This window comes from Toxorhynchites rutilus, chromosome 2 (genome assembly GCF_029784135.1).
Source record: "Toxorhynchites rutilus septentrionalis strain SRP chromosome 2, ASM2978413v1, whole genome shotgun sequence".
NCBI lineage: Eukaryota > Metazoa > Arthropoda > Insecta > Diptera > Culicidae > Toxorhynchites > Toxorhynchites rutilus.
The window spans coordinates 158,342,231-158,364,055 of record NC_073745.1 but is presented as its reverse complement, the minus strand read 5'-3'; positions in this window follow the sequence as shown (position 1 = coordinate 158,364,055).

Here is a 21,825-nt window from a genome sequence, read left to right as displayed (position 1 = left end):
TTTTTTTAAAGAGATCAGCGTATGATACGTTGCCCTTCGCTTCGACGAGGAGTGCATCGCCTTTGTCTCTCGCCCGCCGAGGATTAGGCTTCTTGTCTTTTGGCCCCTGCCACTTTTCATTCTCTTTCTTATTTTTTTCCACTATTTTCACTTTTCTCTCCCTCTCTTTTTCTTCGTTCTATTGTTTTTTCTTGTTTCTTTTCGTAACCGTGCTCCAGTCGTTTCTCTTGCTATCGGTGCTGATCTGGTCATCGCTGTCACCCAGCTCTTCGCTGTCGCCCTGGGCGGCACTATCGTCTTGATCATCGTTGTCGTGATCGTCCTTGCGTTTTTTGAGCATTTCTTCTTCTGCTGGTGAATCCTTTTTTCTTTTTTCCGAACGGTTTCGACGAATCTTTGGCGTCACCTGTCCAGCTGCAGCTCTTTGCAACGCTTCTGCGAGTGCCTTCTCGGCGGTTTTCGTCCTTTCGACGAGTCCATCGTGCTCCTTCAAAGCTCGTCCCAAGAGAGATCTTATACCCGACATCCTGGTCTTGATCTCCTTATGCACGTTGGGTTTGTCCTGCACGAAGGTGTCGAGTTCTTTGACCCTCAACATGATCGTGCTCAGGATGCTATCTCCAGTCAGCCCTCCTTCCTGGGTTAAACTACCGCTGGACTTTGGCAGGAACAGGGGATTGATCCCCCGACTTTGCTGGGTCTCAGGTATTCCTCCATTACTGCCGCTAGGGCCTGGTGTTTCCACTTGTTTGAGTATTGGCGATCGCAGAAGCTTTTTACTACGAATGAACGCGTTGGCTTGGTCACCTGTATCCATCATACTCTCTCTTCGTTCTTCGTTGGTTTTGTAGGTTGTCTCCATTTTGGTTGGGTCCCAACTTCGGGCCGCTATCTCCGCTCGTTGTACATAGTCGCCTTTTTGTGATCCCATGGTTATCTATGCAAGCAGTGAGGCCATGCAGGGGTTGACACGGTCCTTCATGGGGACCGTGTTCAGAGCCGGATCAGCGCAAGTCAGAAATGTGACATCTGATGCCTAGTACCTAGTGCCAAGGCCTAGACGAGCATCGAACGTACCCGAAGACTTGCCAAGTTGTTACCGGGACGGGGACAACCCTACTATTAACCCACACGCCATTTCAGGTAGGTGTCACCCTTCCTTACTCAGGGAGCAGAATAGCACGACTGTCGGCTTTTAGCATCGCATGTTATCCGTTTTCGTGTCTTGTCCGTTTTCCATGTCATACCAGTATGTCGTAATCAGGATCTTACTGGCGTCGATCCTGATGTGCTCGGCACTCCTCTCGTTGCTCCTGTACACGGTATTTCCCCCGTGCATTCTCCATAGGCTTTACCGCGCCCTTACTCGCGTTGTCACCCGATTAGTCGCCTTCTACGACAGGGACAGGGACGTAGACCCGAAGTGCTATTCTAGGCCGGCAGCTCCACTCTCTCTACTCTCTACTCTCTACTCTCTACTCTCTACTCTCTACTCTCTCTACTCTCCACTCTCTCTACTCTCTTTACTTTCTACTCTCTACTATCTCTACTCTCCCTATTTTCTACTCTCTCTACTCTCTATTCTCTCTACTTTCTACTGATTCTACTCTCCTTACTCTCTACTCTCTCCACTCTCTCTACTCTCTCTTCACTCCTCATACACTCCCTACTCTCTACTCTCTACTCTCTACTCTCTACTCTCTACTCTCTACTCTCTACTCTCTACTCTCTACTCTCTACTCTCTACTCTCTACTCTCTACTCTTTACTCTCTACTCTCTACTCTCTACTCTCTCCTCCCTACTCTCTCTACTCTCTACTGTCTCTACTCTCTCCTCTCTCCTTTCTACTCTCTCCTTTCCACTCTCTCTACTCTCTACTCGCTGCTCTAAAAAAACGCACACACAAACACATACACGCACATGTACGCACAAATGAACACATGTACAACAGACATGAATACCATCGAACAATTTAACAGACGAAACGACGGTAATGAAGACACACCAACGGGAGAGGCGAGCGTGTTCGCAAGGAGCGGTAAGCTCCAGAGATCACCAATTCGCAACCAGACAGCCATAGCGAATCCTATCGGACACCAACAGCATCCACAACAAGGAGAGACTAGCCTGATACAAGTGCTAACGCATAACGCCAACACCACCACTTCTTTAGAATGGCTGCAGGTCGGGAGGTCAAGCTTGATGGAGGTCAAGAAAAAAGTGAACGAGCTCTACGAGTTCATTAAGGACAAAAACAATGTCCATACTAAGATCAAACATTTAGTCACAAGCATCAAATCCGCCGTTACGGCTGCTGACCGCGAACAGAAGGATATGATCACGCGAGCAGAGGTTGTTGAAAAAGCACTCGCTGAAGCAAGGGAGAAGATGTCCGTCGAGATACAGGAGACGCCTAAGACGCCACGAAACCCACGATCGGACAAAAGGAAGAGGGATACCCCAGGGGATGAAGAAGACCTGAAGAAGGTTAAAAATGACAACTTGGAAAACAAAAAGGAAAGTGAAGGCAGTGGTTGCGAGAGACTGCACGAAGCAACCGAAATGCTTGCTCTGCAAACCAGAGAACGGCAGCGACCATGCGACAGGAAGCTTCAAGTGTCCCTCGTATAAGAAGGCGTTAGCAGAATCGCAGTAACGGAGATAATTCAGATCAATCTGAACCATTGCAACACAGCTCAGCAACTGTTGTGGCAGTCGACAACAGAGACAAAATGCGACGTTGCAATCATAGCGGAGCCGTACCGAGTACCCCGTGATAATGGCAGCTGGGCGACGGATAGCTTAGGGATTGCTGCAATACAGGTGATGGGCAGATATCCTATCCAGGAAGTGGTTGGAGGTTCACATGAAGGTTTCGTAATCGCCAAAATTAATGGAATCTTCATGTGTAGTTGCTACGCACCCCCGAGATGGACAACTGAGCAATTCCACCAGATGCTAGACGCAATGACCGAGGAACTAATCGGTAGAACACCGATCGTCATTGGAGGCGACTTCAACGCGTGGGCGGTGGAGTGGGGAAGTAGATGCACCAACATCAGAGGGTACAGTCTACTGAAAGCTCTAGCAAAGCTGGAAGTAACGTTACTGAACGAAGGTACCACTAGCACTTTCCGGAAAGATGGGCGCGAATCCATCATCGACGTTACTTTTTGCAGTCCGTCGCTGTTGGCGAGTACGGAGTGGAAAGTGTGCGAGTCGTATACGCACAGTGATCACCAGGCGATCCGGTACAGAATCGGTAAACGAAACCACGTGTTAGTTCGGAGGACAACAAGCGGTGAGCGGAAGTGGAAGACGAATGCTTTCGACAATGACCTTTTCGTCAAAGCACTTCGTCTAGCTAGCGGAGCTTCAGATTGGAACGCAGAAAAGTTGACAGATCTACTGGTGAGAGCATGCGACACTACCATGCCGAGGAAAGTTGTACCAAAAAATGGAAGACGCCCAGCTTACTGGTGGAACGACTCTCTTCGCAACCTTCGCGCTAGCTATCTTCAAGCCAGAAGACGCGTTCAGAGAGCACGAAATAGCGCTGATAGAGAGGAACGAAGCGTTCCCGGACATTTTCAGGATAGTGATACAGAAATGCCTGGATGATGGTCACTTTCCTAAGAAATGGAAGATCCAAAAGTTAGTGTTGCTGCCAAAACCAGGAAAGCCCCCGGGGGTACCAACATCCTATAGGCCTATATGCCTGCTGGATACTCTTGGGAAACTCTTGGAAAGGATTATCCTCAACAGACTGACGAAATGTACGGAGAGTGACCATGGTCTGTCAAAGATGCAGTTTGGATTCCGGAAAGGTAGGTCCACCGTTGATGCTATCCGGACAGTGGTTGAAAAGGCAGAGAAGGCGTCACAGCAAAAGCGGAGGGGCGACCGACATTGTGCTATAGTAACGATCGACGTGAGGAATGCTTTCAACAGCGCTAGCTGGGAAGCCATTGCCGAGTCCCTACACCGTATGAAAGTTCCTGGGTACCTGTGCAGAATTCTAGGAAGCTACTTCCAGAACCGCGTCCTAGTCTACGAGACGAGCACGGGGCAGACAACGTTGAATATAACGGCCGGAGTGCCACAAGGCTCTATTCTGGGCCCAACGCTCTGGAACGTAATGTATAACGGAGTACTGAATCTGAAGCTTCCTAAAGGCGTGGAGATCGTGGGCTTCGCGGATGATATCGCTCTCACAGTGGCAGGCGAGACACTCGAAGAGGTGAAGATGCTTGCAATCGAGTCCATCGTCTCAGTAGAGAACTGGATGCAAGCAGCGAAACTGCAGATTGCTCATAATAAAACGGAAGTATTGTTGGTGAGTAACTGCAAAGCCGTGCAGCGAGCGGAAATCACAGTCGGGGAACACGTGATAACTTCTAAGCGTAGGTTGAAATACTTGGGAGTTATGATCGACGACCGGCTGAATTTCAACAACCACGTCGACTACGTCTGCGAGAAAGCAGAGAAGTCCATTAGCGCGATAGCGAGAATAATGCCGAATAACGCAGGACCTTGCAGTAGCAAAAGGCGTCTCCTGGCTGCTGTATCCTCGTCCATACTGCGGTACGGAGCACCAGCCTGGTCGGCGGCTCTCGAAACCCACCGGAATCGTAGAAAATTGGACCGTACGTTTCGGCTCATGGCGATGAGAGTTGCGAGCGCGTATAGGACGATCTCGTTGGAGGCAGTCTGCGTTATCGCCGGCATGATCCCTATTGGCATCACTCTGGCGGAAGACAGAGAGTGCTACAGACGAAAGGAAATCAGGGGTATCCGGAAAACAGCGAGAGTAGAATCACTCTTGAAGTGGCAGCAGGAATGGGACACGGCGGAGAAAGGCAGGTGGACGTATGGGCTCATACCGGTACTATCGACCTGGCTGAACAGGAAGCACGGGGAGGTGAATTTTCATCTGACACAGTTCCTGTCTGGACATGGCTGCTTCAGGCAATATTTGCACCGGTTCGGGCACGCAACGTCGCCACTCTGTCCGGAGTGTGAAGATGTGGAGGAAACACCAGAACACGTGGTATTTGTGTGTCCCAGGTTCACCGCAAGACGCGAGGGGCTGCCTGCCCTTCATGCCGGGAACATAGTAGAGAAAATGTGTCGCGACGAGGGCACCTGGAACGCTGTGAACAGTGTAATCATACACATCATGTCCGAGCTACAGCGGAAGTGGAGGGCCGACCAGCGTAGTAATAACCCCTGACCATAGAAGAGGAACAAATGCGAGGGCTGTTGCAAAGTGTAGTACCCCACGAGAGTCGTTGTGACGGAGTGCGCGTTATGTTGGAGGGCACTGCCTAATCAGCGCTCCGTTGGGAGAGAAATCCTGCGAGGGTGGCTGTGACGAGGCGCGCGTCAAGTTGGAGGGCGCTTCCTAATCGGTTCACGTCTCGACAGGTGAGAAACCCCGCGAGGGTGACTGTGACGGGTTGCGCGTCAAGCTGGAGGGCAATTCCTAATCGGTACACGTCTCGACGGATAAGCGGAATCTGGAGAGCAGGGTCAAGAAAATGCTGGCAATGCCTGTTGGTGGATTGAGAGAGGAACATTGCGAGGGTCGTTTCGGCGGAGCGAGAGCCTAGGAGAGCATAATCAAATCGGTGGGTACCCCCACGAGAGTTGCTGTGACGGAGTGCGCGTTATGTTGGAGGGCACTGCCTAATCGGCGCTCCGTTGGAAAGAGAAATCCTGCGAGGGTGGCTGTGACGGGGCGCGCGTCAAGATGGAGGGCGCTTCCTAATCGGTTCACGTCTCGACAGGTGAGAAACCCCGCGAGGGTGACTGTGACGGGTTGCGCGTCAAGTTGGAGGGCAATTCCTAATCGGTACACGTCTCGACGGGTAAAAGGAAGCCTGTGCTGCGGATGTGCGTGGCGGAGTACAACGGAAACGTAAATGAGATGTATAGAGAAAAAGGGAAGGATCAACGCTAGTTAGCGTTGAAAACTCGTGAAGTGCATGCGCACAGCCGCCCCCTGAAGTAGTCGCCTAGATGTGGTCCTGGGGGGAATGAGGCTACGAGTAGAGGGCTTGGTTTTTGTGGGTGCGATCCCCACTCGACGTCTGGGTTATCCCTTCCCAGATAAGGCTGGAAGAGCGTTCCTCACCTCTATAAAAAAAAAAAAAAAAAAAAAAAAAAAAAAAATTATTTGGTTCTCAAATGGGGATCAACATAGGGTAGGAGCCTGCCTGTTGGTCTCAAATGTTCCTATCTCACGCCTCCACGAAGATCATATGACGACATTTTTAGATCGGGCGTGAACTGGAAACACACACCTGGTCTTGGCTCCGAGAACGGGTGTCGAAAGTGGCTAAGTGAGGGGGTGCGAGCGAGTCAGAGCGCTATATCTCTCCCGGGGAAGGCCTCCCGGGTCATGGAGGCCTTGCCAACCCACTGTCTCCCGGGCAAAGGAGATACACCCAATAAAATGGAGCTACGATCACGAAGAATAATTAGAATGCGATCACCCGAGGAGGGTCCCCGAACTGGAGCTGGTCCTGGAACGGGCGTAAGAGCGAGCGGCCAGCGGCTGGAGGGCGATGTGCAAGAGCGGGCCACCAGCCGGGTTCAACCCGAAGAGCTACCGCCACACGGAAACAGCAGCCATCGACATCACCCAAGAAACGCTGCGCCTACGAGGCGTGTTGTGACTGCCAGACGGCAGTCGTCCACACTCGTGGGTACCACTAGGCGCCGGATCATGTGGACACACGAAATGAATGAATTCGTGATCCGCGCCTATTACATCTGCACTGCTTTGGAGACGGACATGAGTGGTCGCCCTCGAATACTAACAATGTTCGAGGAAGCGTATCCAGAGTTCGTTGGGAGGCTTGATCAGAACGCGATGAACGCGAGGCGTAGAGCGATAGTACGCAACAACATGCTCTCCCAAACGCAAATCGACGAGATCAAGCAGCAGGTGCAGAGAGAAATAAGCTCCAGGAACAACAGAGCAAGCGATGTGTCGAGACGAAGTTCAGTACGGCTGAGCAATTCATTCGCGAGTGGGGCACGCGAATCAGCACCAGTGGAGGCCACAGTACAACAACCCCCTGAGCCGGAAGACCCACAGCCAGATCAACAACTACTACGCGATCTGGTCTTCCACTACGACGAGGCGATCTCACAGTTCCGCGACACAGACCCATTGTCGCGCCCCAGGATCCCGAAGTTGCAGCATTCCCGCAGGCTGACAAGTGCAGTAAAGCTCATGAACGAGCACGTTCTTCCGCTGCACTTGGTTGATGCTGAGAACATGGAGGAGCTGCAACTGAAAGTTTACTGCGCTGCTGTGGCGACCGCCAAAAGTTTAGGATACCGTATTAGGCCAAGAGGCGGACTGCTCCAACATCTCCGTGAAAGGCGTGAGCCTCCATGGCGAAGGAGATTGGAGCAACGGATCCTAAACAAGCGCGCCGCAATTGGAAGACTGATGGCGTACAAAAGAGGCAGCAGATCGGTGAAATTATGTCGCCAAGTTGCTGTGATCGTGCGGCCTACTGAACTTCGCCAGCTGGGAGCTCACCAGCTGACGGAAAAACTCGACACACTGGTACAGCAATTGAGCGTCCTTACAAAACGGCTGAAACGTTACTCTGACTCTGCAAAGCGCCAGGAACAAAATCGGATGTTCAGAGATAACGAGAAAGCGTTCTACGACCACATTAGCGACGAGAAGCCCGACTACCGCGAAGGTTTGCCAGATATTAGCGATGTGACGAACTTCTGGGCTGGTATTTGGGAGACCCCAGTAGAACATCGCGACGGGCAAATGTGGTTAAGACGGGAGGAGGAGAGTTGTGGTGAAATTGGAGAGATGCCAGCTATCATCGTCGGAGAGAACGATGTCCGCGAAGCCTCGCGGTACCTGAGGAACTGGGCAGCACCGGGCCCCGATGGTGTTCAGAACTTCTGGCACAAGAAGCTGACCGTCGCACATCCAAAGATAGCTGAGTGCTTCAACAAGGTGCTACGTGACCCACACAACCTTCCTGAATTCGCCACCCGTGGCGTCACCTTCCTCCTCCCGAAAGACAGCAACACATTGAACCCATCAAAGTACAGACCGATAACGTGCCTATCGAGTCTGTACAAAATACTGAGCAGCATAATTACCGCCAAAGTTTCTGCTCACTGCGAACAGCATCACATCATCGCAGAAGAGCAGAAAGGATGCAGGAAAAATACGCATGGCTGCAAAGACCAGGCCATCATCGACGCAGCCATAGTCGGCCAGGCGGTTTATAACCAGCGGAACCTAAGCATGGCCTATATCGATTACAGGAAGGCTTATGACTCCATACCTCACTCGTTTCTCGTCCGGGTATTGGAGCTCTACAAAATTGATCCCTTCGTCGTTAGGTTCCTGCAGCATGCGATGAGGCAGTGGAGTACGTCTCTGCACCTCAGTGATGGAGAAAATGTGTTGCAGTCTAGAACGCTGCAGATAAAGAGGAGGATATTCCAAGGCGACTCTTTCAGCCCGCTTTGGTTTTGTCTGGCATTGAACCCCCTCAGTAGGACGCTCAATAGAAACGGTCATGGCTATAAAATAAGGTATGGCGACGGCGCCCACGAAGAAGTGACCCATACCTTCTACATGGATGATCTCAAGGTCTACGCTGATTCACGTCAGCGTCTAGGTGTAGCTATCCGGGTTGTCGAAGACATAAGCAGGTACATTTGCATGGAGTTCGGCCTCGACAAGTGCCGCTGTGTCCATCTGCTGAAAGGGCAGCTTACCGAATCCGGAGGTTACGAGGTCTATGACGGCGAGTTCATAAGAGACATGGTTCGTGGCGAATCCTATAAATATCTTGGATTCCGACAGCTCACCGGGATTCGCCACTCCGACATCAAGACGGAGCTGCGAGACAAGTTCTTGAGTCGAGTGAACTGTGTCCTGAGGACTTTCCTCAACGCGGGGAACAAGGTACGCGCGATCAACACATTCGCGGTTCCCCTGCTGACCTTCAGTTTTGGTGTAGTCAAATGGAGCAAAACTGACCTAGAGGACCTTGAGAGGAGGACGAGGAAAGCATTTAAAGAGGCCGGAATGCACCATCCTCAATCGGCACTGGAGAGAGTTTCACTGCCACGCAAAGAAGGGGGACTTGGAATAGTCGACATATCTGCACTGTGTGTTGCCCAGGTACGACAACTGCGCGAGTACTTCGCAGAACGCGCCAACCAAAACGCGCTATACCGGGCTGTCTGCGCCGCCGACAGAGGATACAGCGCTCTGCACTTGGCGCAAGCGGAGTACCAACTCAACTGCAATCTGCAGACAGTGGAGGAGAAGATTGCAGCTTGGAAGCAGAAGGCAGTGCATGGTGCCCACCCCCATCAACTGGACCGGCCACACGTCGACAAGGCCGCATCTAATCTGTGGCTAACGCGTGGTGAACTCTCTTCAGTAGTAGAAGCCGACATGATAGCCATCCAGGACAGGATAATGCCGACGAGAAACTGCAGGCGGTACGTCTGGCATCAAGACGTTGATGACATCTGCCGGATGTGTCATCAACCAGGTGAAAACATAGAGCACATTATGGGAGGCTGTCCCGTTTTGGCCAACGCAGCCTACACCGAGCGCCACAACAACGTGGCCCGTATTGTTCATCGACAACTGGCGCTCCAATGTGCTCTACTGGAAGACAACGTACCAAACTACCGGTACCTGCCTGCACCTGTCCTGGAAAATGACCGTTTCAAGCTGTACTGGGATCGCACTGTTCTGACCGACCTCTCGATCCACCACAACCGGCCAGATATAATGGTTTACGACAAGAGCGACCGCAAAGTCACCATCATCGATGTCGCTATTCCACTGAACCAGAATCTGGAGGAGACCCACGGTCGCAAAATCTGCAAGTACCGACCATTGGCCGTGGAGCTCAAGGAACTGTGGGGGCTAAGGGAGGTCCCAAGAATTGTTCCAGTCGTTCTCTCTGGAACTGGAATTGTCCCGAAGACACTTCTGGAAGCGCTAAAGGTGTTGAATATGGAGAAGGAATTGGCCGACATCCAAAAGTCGGTCATCCTTAGCACCTGCGCGATTGTCCGACAATTTCTCGGTCAGGACTGAAACAGCACGAGCATGCAGATACGTGCATTCCGCAGAGCCTAGTCCCCCTTTGGCATTCAGAAGCCCGGGGGCAGGTGAAAATTCTGGCTAGGTTCGCCTAGTTAAGAAGTGAGATAAGTCTGCCAAAAAAAAATTAACACATGCTGCGAGACAAGTTCTTGAGTCGAGTGAACTGTGTCCTGAGGACTTTCCTCAACGCGGGGAACAAGGTACGCGCGATCAACACATTCGCGGTTCCCCTGCTGACCTTCAGTTTTGGTGTAGTCAAATGGAGCAAAACTAACCTAGAGGACCTTGAGAGGAGGATGAGGAAAGCATTCAAAGAGGCCGGAATGCACCATCCTCAATCGGCACTGGAGAGAGTTTCACTGCCACGCAAAGAAGGGGGACTTGGAATAGTCGACATATCTGCACTGTGTGTTGCCCAGGTACGACAACTGCGCGAGTACTTCGCAGAACGCGCCAACCAAAACGCGCTATACCGGGCTGTCTGCGCCGCTGACAGAGGATACAGCGCTCTGCACTTGGCGCAAGCGGAGTACCAACTCAACTGCAATCTGCAGACAGTGGAGGAGAAGATTGCAGCTTGGAAGCAGAAGGCAGTGCATGGTGCCCACCCCCATCAACTGGATCGGCCACACGTCGACAAGGCCGCATCTAATCTGTGGCTAACGCGTGGTGAACTCTCTTCAGTAGTAGAAGCCGACATGATAGCCATCCAGGACAGGATAATGCCGACGAGAAACTGCAGGCGGTACGTCTGGCATCAAGACGTTAATGACATTTGCCGGATGTGCCATCAACCAGGTGAAAACATAGAGCACATTATGGGAGGCTGTCCCGTTTTGGCCAACGCAGCCTACACCGAGCGCCACAACAACGTGGCCCGTATTGTTCATCGACAACTGGCGCTCCAATGTGCTCTACTGGAAGACAACGTACCAAACTACCGGTACCTGCCTGCACCTGTCCTGGAAAATGACCGTTTCAAGCTGTACTGGGATCGCACTGTTCTGACCGACCTCTCGATCCACCACAACCGGCCAGATATAATGGTTTACGACAAGAGCGACCGCAAAGTCACCATCATCGATGTCGCTATTCCACTGAACCAGAATCTGGAGGAGACCCATGGTCGCAAAATCTGCAAGTACCGACCATTGGCCGTGGAGCTCAAGGAACTGTGGGGGCTAAGGGAGGTCCCAAGAATTGTTCCAGTCGTTCTCTCTGGAACTGGAATTGTCCCGAAGACACTTCTGGAAGCGCTAAAGGTGTTGAATATGGAGAAGGAATTGGCCGGCATCCAAAAGTCGGTCATCCTTAGCACCTGCGCGATTGTCCGACAATTTCTCGGTCAGGACTGAAACAGCACGAGCATGCAGATACGTGCATTCCGCAGAGCCTAGTCCCCCTTTGGCATTCAGAAGCCCGCAGGTGAAAATTCTGGCTAGGTTCGCCTAGTTAAGAAGTGAGATAAGTCTGCCAAAAAAAATTAACACATGTACACACGCAGACGCGCACAGTCTCACACACAAAAAAAACGCATCGCAGCTGCTGACTTCACACTCTCTCAAACTGTATTTGATTACATCAACCAATCAACTAACCAAAACACACACTCCCACAAACGCACACGCACACGTACATGCAAACACACACACACGCACACACAAACACATACACGCAAATGTACACGCAAACGAACACACGCAGACGCACACACTCTCTCACACAAAAAACGCATCGCTGCTGCTCACTGCTCACTCTCTCACTATGTTTGTGTTTACGTCAAGAATACTAACATTTACGACTGTTTACGACTGTTCACGACGACCGCGCTTTATTTTTTAGCGATTTTATTTATAGTAAGATATATAACATTGAAGATTTGTCAACAGAAGAAAAACATAAAAAAACTGAAAGCAAATAAACAAGATTCTGTGTATGACTGCAATTTTTGTGTTTTATAAATTATGGATTTTGGAAGCATTATTTGTGGTTCGTTTCCTAAGTACTAAGTCGTTGTCAAAGCGACGTTGGAGTGAGTAAATCAATCAGATAGATCAGTTTGTGCGTGAAACGTTGTGACTTGTTAAAAATATTGCAATAACGGGTTGAGACGGATAGCTGCTAATGTGTATATGACGAACATATTTGTGAAGGTATCATTTATTTTATTCCAGATAAGAAAATTATAAGGCAATGGAGCGGTTGCACGAGAAAGCATTCAACTTGTGTCCGCTTTTTTTCTATCTCTATTTTTACATTTCATTTGCAGATAAATGTGTGTAAAATGCCAGTTTGGCAACGAGGCATTGTTGAGTAATTTTCTCTTAAGAAGTAATTTCGTCGGTAATATATTTTCCATTTCGTGTAAGACTTTTTACACGTCTGGGCATAGACGATGCATAACATAGACATGACAAGGGAGTGATGATAAGATGTTGCCCCTCGTGAGCGATAATCTTTCCCACATCACGTATTACACTACATTATTTTACACCTGTCGACATTCCATTTTGTAAAAATACGTTTTATTCCATTGAAAAAAAAACATTGAAATAGTTTCAAAAATTGTAAATTAAACTGTAAATAAAATGTATTTCAGATTTTGGAAAACACAAGTTTCCAATGACACAAACGTAGTTCTTCTTAAAATGTTCGTCTCACCTCCTATGCTTCCCTATGTAAATTAATTGATCCGAACAGTGTAGCAAATGATTGCCCGATTAGCCCTTCGAGAAGCGTAGCGATATCTCATAAATTCAATTACAAAACGGCTGATAGATTGATGGCTTTGTGTACGATTGATACTACCTGTACTCGTATCATAACTCTCACAGTAAACATGAATTATTCAATATTTGGAAATCTTCCGTGTATAACCGGTGTTGTTCGTTTCATTGAATATAACGTTAGCAGATGGTTAGGATGAGTGATAAATCCTATTGTAGAAGCTTTTTTTCTCTATCTGATAATGTGGATTAAGAGAATTTTGTAACTATTGATATGTGCAATGTATTAAGCTGGGGAAAAAGTAATCTATTATTTCCCCGGTGTCTGGTTTTAGTGATCAATATCTCGCGTAATGGATCATACAATTTCAAAGTCAGGCTCGTTGTAAAGGACATTTCACACTAAAAATATATTTTTGTTTGTTCCATTCAGTTGTGAGTTAAAGGGCCTTAACAATAGAAGTCAACAAAGATAAAATACGGTACAATTTACACTTTTCCTCTGCAGCCAGGCCGCTGAAATTGTGAATGATGTTAATGGTGCCGACACCGTAAAAGTTAAAATCATGCAATTTATTTTTTAAATTTTTTAAAAGATTTTTTAGTAATACACTAAATTTAGATCTCTATAGCCAACAAATGGACCGATTGAAGCTAGTGATTGGCCAGAAACGTTCAGAGAGGAGTTGTGGTGATCCGCCAGGACAACGTAAGGCCACACAACTCCGGAAGTTGATTGGGATGTTTGAATGCATCCACCATATAGTCCGGATCTGGAACCAAGCGATTACCACCTTTTTCTCTCATTGCAAAACTTCCTCATTGATAAGAAATTGGGATCAAGAGAAGATTGTAAAAACCTATCGCTATAGTTCTCCGCAAATAGAATAAAGTAGAATAAAAATCTAAACACAGAACATGCAGGAAAAAATGAAACATTACGAATGTTCAGAAATCGACATTTCCTTGTAGATCATCTTTTGATATATAGAACAATTGATAGGAAATATGCGCATCGGCCACGATTAATAAATGTCCATCAAAACCAATGTCCCTGGAGAAATTGGCATGGCAAATACATGTAAGTTGGGGGATCTTTTGTTCCCACCGACATGTGTTCCCTAACACAGCCATCAAAACCAAGGTGCCTTACATTACATGGTGTTTTTAATTTAATCAATACAAACAAATGATTGCTAAGCCAACGGTAGTCCCTCGTGAACCTTGCGGTTATATCATATATATAACCCAACCATTTTTTAAGTTATTTTGGCGATATTGTATTATATTAGGCTGTCAAAAAAGTCCTGCGGTATTTCCGCGAGGTGTCGTTGTAAGCGCGTAGTTCTAGTTGTATTCATTGTATCGAGTCATACTATAGCTTGTTGGAAAGGTGCGCTATAATATAGTCCTTGACAGTGTTTTGTTTGGTTAAGTCGTTCGTGAGTTATAGTGTCGCAAATATGGAGCAAAATAAAGAGAAAATCCGACATATTTTACAGTACTACCATGACAAAGGCAAAAATGCGTCTCAAGCTGCCAATAAAATTTGTGCAGTTTATGGACCCGATACAGTTTCCATTTCCACCGCACAACGATGGTTTCAACGTTTTCGTTTTGGTGTAGAGGTCGTCGAAGATGCGCCACGCTCCGGAAGGCCTGTCGTCGAAAATTGCGACAAAATCGCTGAATTAGCCGAAAAAGACCGGCATAGTAGCAGCCGTAGCATTGGCCAAGAGCTGGAAATAAGTCATCAAACCGTTATTAACCATTTGAAGAAGCTTGGATTCACAAAGAAGCTCAATGTATGGGTGCCACACACGTTGACGCAAAAAAACATCTTTGACCGTATCGACGCATGTGAATCGCTGCTGAATCGCAACAAAATCGACCCGTTTCTGAAGCGGATGGTGACTGGCGATGAAGTGGGTCACTTACGACAACGTGAAGCGCAAACGGTCGTGGTCGAAGCCCGCTGAAGCGGCTCAGACGGTGGCCAAGCCCTCATTAACGGCCAGGAAGGTACTGCTGTGGTGGGATTGTCAAGGAATAATCTATTATGAGCTGCTTCCCTATGGCCAAACGCTCAATTCGGACCTGTACTGCCAACAACTGGACCGCTTGAAGGTAGCACTCATGAGGAAGAGGCCATCTTTGATAAACAGAGGCCGCATTGTCTTCCATCAGGACAACGCCAGGCCAAACACTTCTTTGGTGACGCGCTAGAAGCTCCGGGAGCTCGGATGGGAGGTTCTTTTGCCGTATAGTCCGGACCTTGCACCAAGTGACTACCACCTGTTTTTGTCCATGGCGAACGAGCTAGGTAGTCAGAAGTTAGCCACAAAAGAGGCCTGTGAAAATTGGCTATCCGAGTTTTTTGCCAATAAGGAAGCGAGCTTCTATAACAGGGGTATTATGAAGTTGGCATCTCGTTGGGAACAAGTCATCGAACAAAACGGCGCATATTTAACTTAAAACAGATAATTGTAACTAATTTTATGAACAAATGAAAATTCAAAAAAAAATCCGCAGGACTTTTTTGACAGACTAATATATATCCATTTCGTAAACACATTGGTCTGCATGTATTTTGTCAGTGGGTTTTGCTTTGTCATTCGTCATTTTGCTTCAACAGTGTTACGGTGATTTTTGGCGCGCAAAAAATTGAAGTGAAGTGGAAAAAAAAAAATGTTGCGGTGTAAATGGAAAAACTGGTATTGTATATAATTTTTATTTTATTCAATAGAATAGTTAATTTTCTATTTTTTTATTCTCAGGTTCAGACATCCAGGAAGATCCAGATCCGATTCCAGAAAAAGTGATGATAACGTTGCTTTTTTCTTCACGGCATTCATTTTGAGATTTTCAGGTGAATTAATATTATCGGATATATACGAAAGAACCTTCATGCTATTTCCATTAAATAATCTATAAAACTAGGTATTAGCAAAAAGATGTGCTTACCTTCGGAAATTTACCCTCGGAAAGCTAACGAAATTGACTGGTATGTGAAAATATTTCAAATCGATCGTAATCACGTTAAGCTAAGCAATATGCTGAATGAAGTGTACGAAGCAAAGCGTGATTGGTTGTTACGATCAACTGCTAAAAATTTATTATTCGTCCATCATAATTTATTACTGGTTAATTTTGATTAATAATTTAATTTTAATAATATTTCTAACAAGTCAGTAATCAAATCAAATCTAACAAGTCACTAATCAAATCAATTCAATAACTAATCCGTTTTTAGTTATATAGATAGATGATATAGGAGTGCGGTTTTTCACCTGGAAACCCATTTCCACCTTCGAGAAAAGATCAATTTCGCTAGCGCAAACATCAAATGGACTAACAACTCTTGTCACGTCGTAATTGTAGAACATATGGGAATTCAATTTTCCGAATCTTCCCATTTTCCATCATAGTTTTCCGAAAAATAATCAATTGTCACCTTTGGTTGGAATATGGTTGGTTGAAATATGTGTAATATTTTTATGGGGTCCCCAGAAACATTTCGAGTACCCAAAAACCCTCACATGCAAAATTTGGCTCCACATACATGCTTACTCATGCAGAAATTTGTGTTGTATTTGTATGGTCTCTCCTTCCTGAGAGAGGAAGAATCCGAACATCTATAAAAATATTTATCACTCCCTCAAACCTCTACATACCAAATTTGGTTCCATTAGTCTGATTAGTTATCAAGTTATGCAGACCCTCCCCCGTTGTGGGCCAAACGAAAAAATAGCAGCTCTGATATCGATATATGTGATGTAAAAAATCCTCAGCTTTCCAGAAAAAATATTAAAAAAGATAGCGCCCTCCAATCTATGCTATGAAAACAATAAAAAACGGCTACAATCAATAATAACGTAAAACAACATTGCTTTTGTACATTCAATTATATATATATATATATATATATATATATATATATATATATATATATATATATTTTTTTTTTTTTTTTTGTCATTGGTTTTGACAGTCATTTTTTTGCAAATGTTCAATATTATAAATTATAGACTGTATCGATACCTCTAGATGATGTCAAAATGTATATGCTTCAAAAAATGTCAGGGTTTTCATTATTCAATTATTTATGACATAAAAGTTTGGTAAATTTACATTTAGAAATAAAGCGCTCGGAATTTGAGAATGCTCGGTATATGAGACAAAATGATACCTTGTTCATCTTAGAAAACTGCTGCGGCACTACCAAGCAGCCACAAAATATGATCAGCAAGCTTCACGAATTTACGCAACTCGCAAATGTTTGGGTGCAAATGGCACCGATTTATTGTTCTATATTTTTAATTATTCAATTATAATTCCTTTATTCATTGTTCGCTCATGAAACAAAGTGTTTTCACCTATCTAAACAGAATATTTTTTACTAATGCCACTGAAATCTCAGCACATTCAGAATTGGACCTTAATAGAATACATTTATACTTTTGAGCATATCCTAAACTAGCCTTTCATTTTTCAATATACTTTGACGTAGTATCGTAAATATTTCCCACACTTCCACCGAAATTAGGCTCCTGTATTTTACCTAAATCATGCAGCCTCTGAGAATACTTTACACCTCATTAGCCAAAAATACTTCTTCCCTTTTTTGTTGAAGAATTCTAACTACAGTAGCAGATATATCGTATCTTTCAGCAAGGCCAATAAATGTTTTAAAATCACGAACTGATCTCTATTAGAAAGCAACCATAGTTTGATGCATGTGTTTTCAAATAAATCGTATAGCACATAGTATATAATATGATACATTTCTTATGCTGGTAACTATTTAGGAGCACAATCCGTAAAAAATACTGGGAATCCTTTCTATGTAAGGCCTAAGAGAAATAGATTGTATGTTATCGTGTTCATGAAATTTAGTATAATATCTATCGACGAGATGACCAATTTTTTCTACTCGAAACACATACCTAGTATAGTCATAAGTTCTGTCAGTGAAATCGCGATTATTTCCTCTGCTTCCAGCAGATAAATTTGAAATGAAAAAAGTGGTAACCGTGGTTGTGTAGTGTGTTCGGTTGGTACGAGGAGCGTGTAGCAACTGTCACGTTATATAATTGCGGGATGACAACGAAACAGATCGACGAGCTGCTCAAACTGGTTGCTATCAATGAATGATTCGTGTTCTGTACAAAACAATGGTACAAAAAACAGCTGATGTAGCAATGTCATTCATGCCGTTCCTGAACGCGTGCGACGCAAACAAATGTGTCTATCAGTTGAAATGAACGTTTCTAAGCGTAGCATAAGTCGTCTTTTACGCAAAGATTTGTAGCTTGATGCGTACAGAATATGTTTGAGCCATTTACTGATGTACAGATTGATACCGAGTACATTCCAAATACTATTTTTACGATGCAAAAAAAAAAACTCCTAAAAAAGTGAAAAAAGCAGCGATCCTACCAGACTTCCGCAAATGAATGATCATCCGGTAACCCAGACTTCAATCCATTGGATTATTCACATTGGACCAAGTTGGATAAGTGTGCCTGTACACGTTCTCATCGATATTTGCAATCGTTGATAAATTCTTTCAAGAAGGCAGCCCACGAAATTCCACTAAGAATAATCCGTGCAGCGATTGACGATTTTTCTAAGCAGTAGGACCATTTCGGATATTTTTTCCAAAATTGTTAATTTTAGATGCTTATGTTCTCGAGTTATGAAATTTCGACTAACAAAACCTATAACTATACTAGGTTATTCATAAATTATAAAGATATGATTTTTAAATGTTCACAGCGAAGCTTTCAATATCGATTGTCAAACACTCGATTGAAAGTTGAATATTTTGATTCAATAACAATATATATATTTGAATGAACATTATTAATTTTTTTGTCTCTATTTAAGTAACTTTTAGCCGTAGGCTGGTTCGTCTCTGTGAAGTACGAGGAAGGGTCCTTAAGGGGCTCATCCAAGTGGCGAGAGATATGATCCCCTTGTATTATTACACCCTACGCCTGGGGGCTCGGGTAGCCGCCCAAGTGTTGGGGACTTTGAGTCCTAGATTTCCTTGTTTCGTTTATTCAGTTTCAGCTTTCATTGTCCTTGTCCGTACTTGGTCTATGCTTGGCTATGCAGTTGTTGTTCATTCCATGTCCGTGTCCATGTGGGTTGCCTAGTCTTCAATGGTTTCGTTGTTAAGTTCATTTGTCTGGTCTCCGTTTCCGATTTCCTGGTCAGTGGTGATTTATCCTTGTCGTTACTGTTCCTTGGTTATATTTTGTTATACAGCTCGATGTCCTTCATGAATATGATCACTTTGGTGATTGTCATGACATCGTCTCCAAGGCGCCCCTGATGCTTCCAAGGATGTGATAAGTTGTCCTCGAATTTTCGTACTGGGGACAGTGGATAAGTACGTGTTACACTGTTTGGTGGGCATGGCACATGTCACACTGCCTCTTAAATTCCCATCTACCCTTATTGTAAGCGAAGGCTGTATGACCCGTTCGCAATCTGGAGACCACCTGTTGATCTCGGTGACCTCTAGGGCCTTCCCATTTTTTAATATCGGCCTATATTTTACGCATAAAATACTCACGTGAGTTGTCCTGTCCGGTTGTGTACCATTCTCTAGCCAACCTATCTTTGAGCATTTCGGTAGTCCATGTTTTGATGTCATCTGCCGGTACCCTTTTGGTGTAGAACTTCATCAGTCGACCAGACCCAGCGAGGTCGTCTGTTTGTTCCCGAGTATACCGGACCGGGATCCACACGAAAGCAGTATCCGGTCGGGCATCCTCGAATATTTGTTGTATCCAATGATGCCTCTGCCTCTCCGACTCCATTGCGGCGACAACGCTGGCTGAGTCAGTTAACACGGCAATGGGATGGTTTGATTGGTGTGTCGCGGCGATATATGCCGTCTCTGCTGAGAAAATATTACACGCGTCTGGGAGGCGGTAACAGGCGTTGAGGTCGGGGCCCGATATACCTATTCCTACTCTCTCTAGCGCAAGTGATCCATCCGAGTATCGAACGGTGCGATTTGGGTACTTAGGCCACAGTAGCTCCACGACGGTTTTGCGGATGGGTGTGGGGTTCGAACTTGCTTTGTGTTTGCTATTCACTGTCAGATCTATTTTCATTGGTGATCGATTCCAATTCCTAGTTCCGCACCAGTGGATTTTGGAGATAGGTGGGAGCTCCAGGTCAATCGTTTCACAGAGAAGGTGGTTGGCTTTGACGAGGAGAAAGCCTGCTGTCCGGTTGGCGAAACCGATCGCTCAATGGCAAATTTGTTTTTGATGTAAAAACGAAATGGGAGCTTTCCACTCTCGGCGCAGGCTGCATCCGCGGGAGTGGACGGAAGGAGACCGGATGTGGTTCGAATAGCACGATGGTATGTCGGGGCGAATTTATCTAGTAGGGTCCGGGTGCCTAGTATAGTGAGTTCCAGTCCGTATGTGAGGCGAGAGTTCACAATGGCGTTACATACATTCATTCTTACGTCCCGGTTGGCGTTACCGTGCCGGCCAGCACTACATTTGAGGAGGTTAATGCGACTGAGGCAGACCTCTTGACACCATCGCAGTGTTGGTTGATAGACAGCTTCCGGTCGATGGTGACTCCGAGGATCCGTATAGTTTTTCGTCTTGGAATACGTTTTCATCGACTACAAATGTGGGTATACTCGCTTTTAGTAGGTGATAACTGGAATCCCGCTGAGGAGGCCCATTTAGCTACCCAAGAAACGGATTGGGTGAGTTTTTTCCTGACCAGCTTGACAGAGGCACCCACTACCATTAGCATCACATCATCCGCGTTTACGAAGATACGGATGCCCCTTGCTAGGTTCTCGAAGATGCTGTTCATTTTTATGAGGAACAATGTCACGGCTAGTACGGAGTCTTGAGGATCTCCAGTTTCCTTGGTGAATTCCCTCTATTTTTCGTTCACAATCATTACTCGGAAAGAACGAAGGCTCAAGAAGCCCTTCACAAAGTGGAGCATGTGAGCCGTGATACCCCAACTGTTGAGTTGCAAGACTTCCGTTCTTGCCTCATTCAGAGCATGACTCAGGGTGGCCACCCGTCACTTTATTAACACATTAAGGACCATGCGTTTTGGTGCAACTTGAACGAATGAGATCGTTTCCTTCGATGTGGATAAGACGAAGGCGAGCCATTGGTTGGTCTTATTAGATTCTTGGCAAACCAAAGATTTAACCTTCAAGTGTAGAAAACACGGGTTATTTCGTGATCCATCCGTAACAGATGAAACGCGAAACACGAGAAATCTCGTGAGCGGTCCGCAATGTGTTAACACACTTTATTAAGGGAGGACCCCGGTCTGAAAGGTCGAAAAAATCGAATTTTTGTTTTTTGCATTTTTGGGAAACTAATGCCCTCAGAAATGCTGTTCTAAGAAAGTTTTTCGTTATTTTATTATATTTTATGGAAAGTTACAGCCAAATGTATGAGGTCACCTCAAGGGATACAGTATTGCTGCATGAATTTTTAAACGCGTTTTTTCGAAACCATGTTTTTTCAACTGGTGGTATCGATATCTCAGGATCTACTCGACCGATTTGGCTCAAATTTTCTATTAGCGTGTAAAAATGAATTATCTAAAGCGTTACATAGCCGTTTTTCGATATCGAGTTTTTGCGATTAAACAGTGATTTTTCATGAAAAATAACTCATGTTTAACAAAAATGGCCGCCATTTTCGTAATTCTTCGAATTTTTTAAACCCTATGTAAAGCTTTAGGTATTGTGCTAAATTTCCAAATTTTCATTTGAATTCTTAAAAAATGAAAAATTCATCTTCAAACATACATTAAACAATAACCAAATCATCCGAACATTTCACTTTATTTCTAACATAAAAAAAAAATCACAAAAATCCATTTATTTTCGACCATCCAGACAGAGATCCTCCTTAATAACACAACAGTGGAAGTTGTCTTTCGCTTGCCAGTCCGAC